Source organism: Artemia sp. Qi Xiang Cuo, chromosome 18 (genome assembly GCF_049724085.1).
Source record: "Artemia sp. Qi Xiang Cuo chromosome 18, ASM4972408v1, whole genome shotgun sequence".
NCBI lineage: Eukaryota > Metazoa > Arthropoda > Branchiopoda > Anostraca > Artemiidae > Artemia > Artemia sp. Qi Xiang Cuo.
In genome coordinates, this window is record NC_142811.1 from 46158213 (window position 1) to 46161085 (window position 2873).

The window sequence follows — 2873 nt, forward strand, 5'->3', positions numbered from 1 at the left end:
AACTGAAAGTAAGGAGCGACATTAAAACTTAAAACGAACAGAAATTATTCCGTATATGAAAGGGGCTGTCCCCTCCTCAACGCCTCCCTGTTTACGCTAAAGTTTGACTTTGTCACAACTCTTATTTTTTTTAAACAATGAAAACCTTATTCCTTATATGAAAGGGGCTGTCACCTCCTCAACGCCTCGCTCTTTACGCTAAAGTTTGACTTTCTCACAACTCTATTTTTCAAACAAAAAAAAACTTTAGCGTAAAGAGCGAGCCATTGAGGAGGCGACAACCCCTTTCATATAAGGAATAAGGTTTTCATTGTTTAAAAAAAATAAGAGTTGTGAGAAAGTCAAACTTTAGCGTAAACAGCGAGGCGTTGAGGAGGGGACAGCCCCTTTCACATGCGGAATAATTTCTGTTTGTTTTAAGTTTTAATGTCGCTCCTTACTTTCAGTTTAAAAAACTTGTTTTTTTTATTTAATTTCTGGTCGTTTTTTAGTTAATGCAGCTTTTATTTTGGCTCACCGTCATTGAATAAGTAAACAAAATTTGCATAAAAATTTTACTTTTCTTTTGCTAAATGGCTTTCTCTAAATTTGGTTATGACGTAATTTACAAATTAACTTACGTAACGAACTTCTATATTCGTATATTTTTCTTCTGACAAAAAATACGAAGTTGCAGATTTTAGCAGATATGAGCTTGAAACCTATGTAATAGGGTTTTCTGATACGCTGAATCTGACTGTGTGATTTTCATTAAAATTCTTTCACTTGTAGGGGATGTTTCCCCCCTCTTTGAAAAATAAGGTTAATTTTCTCAGGCTCGTAGCCTTTGATGAGTAATACTAAACTTAATAAAATTTATATATTTAGAATCATCATTATAAGCCCATTCTTTTGATACATTTATTGACATCAAAATTCCGTTTTTAAAAGTTTCGATTACTATTGAGCCGTATCGCTTGTTTTTTTTACTGTTTTGTTTATTACGTATATGAGGGAGTTCTCCCCTTAGTCAATACCACGCTCTTTACGTTAAAAGTTAAAAAAAAATTAATTCACAAACCTCTTTTGAAAGCACTAAAAAAAAACTGTAGCGTAAAGAGCGAGGTTTTGAATTGGGGGAGAACCCCCTCATATACGTAATAATTTCTGTTCGTTTTAAGTTCTAATGTTGCTTCTTACTTTCATTTGAAAAAACTTATTTTTTTAATTTAATTTCTGATCGTTTTTTAAATAATGCTTGGGAATCCGGCACCCCCTTCATAGAAATATCCCTTACCCAAAGAAACATCCTCTACGGAAAGATTCTCCCGAGTAACCCCCGCCGTCCGCCCCCCCCCCCACCACAAAAAAAATCATCCTGAAAATTTCTGTAAACTTACCAAAAAACAAAAAAAAATTTAAACAAATGGCAAAGATCAAAACTTGCAGCCCTTACCCAGGGAACAGTGGGGGATTAAGTCATCCTAGAAAACATATTTATTAGATTTTCGACTATGCTGAACAAAATGGCTATCTCAAAATTTTAATTGTGTGACTTTGAGAAAAAAATGAGCGTGGGAGGAGCCCTAGTTGCCCTCGTTTTTTAAACAAAAAAAACTTTAGCGTAAAGAGCGAGGCGTTGAGGAGGGGACAGCCCCTTTCATATACGGAATAATTTCTGTTCGTTTTATAAAAACAGCAATCATGAAAAATATATACGCCATCATGTGTATTTGGATACTATATGATACTACATGGTTATGGCACAACTATAAAACTATTAGTTCTAATTTGGACACGGACTTTGCCAAATTATGGCGGTAAGTGCCTTTTGACATAGAAGGCAAGAAAACACAAAAAGCAACAAGTTCCTAATGTTTTAAAGAGGAAACAAATGAACAAATATTCGTATATTTTTAATACATGTATTAGGGGGTTCATCCCCTAGTCAGTACCTTGCTCTCTAAGCTAAAGTTTGAATATTGTTCCAATTCTTTAAAAATAATCCCTAATCACAAAGGCCAAATATTTAAAAAAAAATTTGCATAGGAGTTTAACTTTTGTTTGGTTAAATGGCTTTTTTGAACCTTGTTTAATTTTATTTATGGACGTTTTTATCAGTAATGAATATACGTAACTTACGTAACGAACTTCTATATTCATATATTTTTAATACGTATATTAGGGGGCTCGCCCCCTAGTCAATACCTCGCTCTTTAAGCTAAAGTTCGAATTTTGTTCCAATTCTTTAAAAATGACCAATTTAGAATAAATAGCTCTTATGAAAGTACTAAAAAATCTTTGGCTTAAAGAGCGAGGTATTTACCAGGGGGCTAACCCAATCATACACGTAATATTTTCTGTTCGTTTTAAGTTTTGATGTTACTCCTTATCTTCAGTTGGAAAACTTGTTTTTTTTATAATTAATTTCTGATCTTTTTTTAAATAATGCTGGGAAATCTGGCGCCCCCTTCATAGCAATGTCCCTTCCCCCAGAAAAACTTCCTTCATGAAAAGATCCTCCCATATAACCCCCGACCCACCCCACCCTCCACTACCAGAAAAAATTCCCCCTGAAAACGTCTATATACTTCCCAGTAACCAATACTATATGTTAACATTGGGTAAAGTTCATAACTTTCAGCCCTCCCCCTGGGGTTATCAGCGGATTAAGTCATCCTAAAAGACATAGTTATAGCATTACTGAACATGCTGAACAAAATCGCTCTTAAAGTTTTGATTGAATCACTGGGAAAAAAAATGAGCATGGGGGGCCTAATTACAATTCATTTTCTTGGTCACTTAAAAAGGGCACTATAACTCTTAACTTCCATTCCAACGAGCCCACCCACGATATTCTAGGACCACTGGGTCGATACGATCACCCCTGAAAA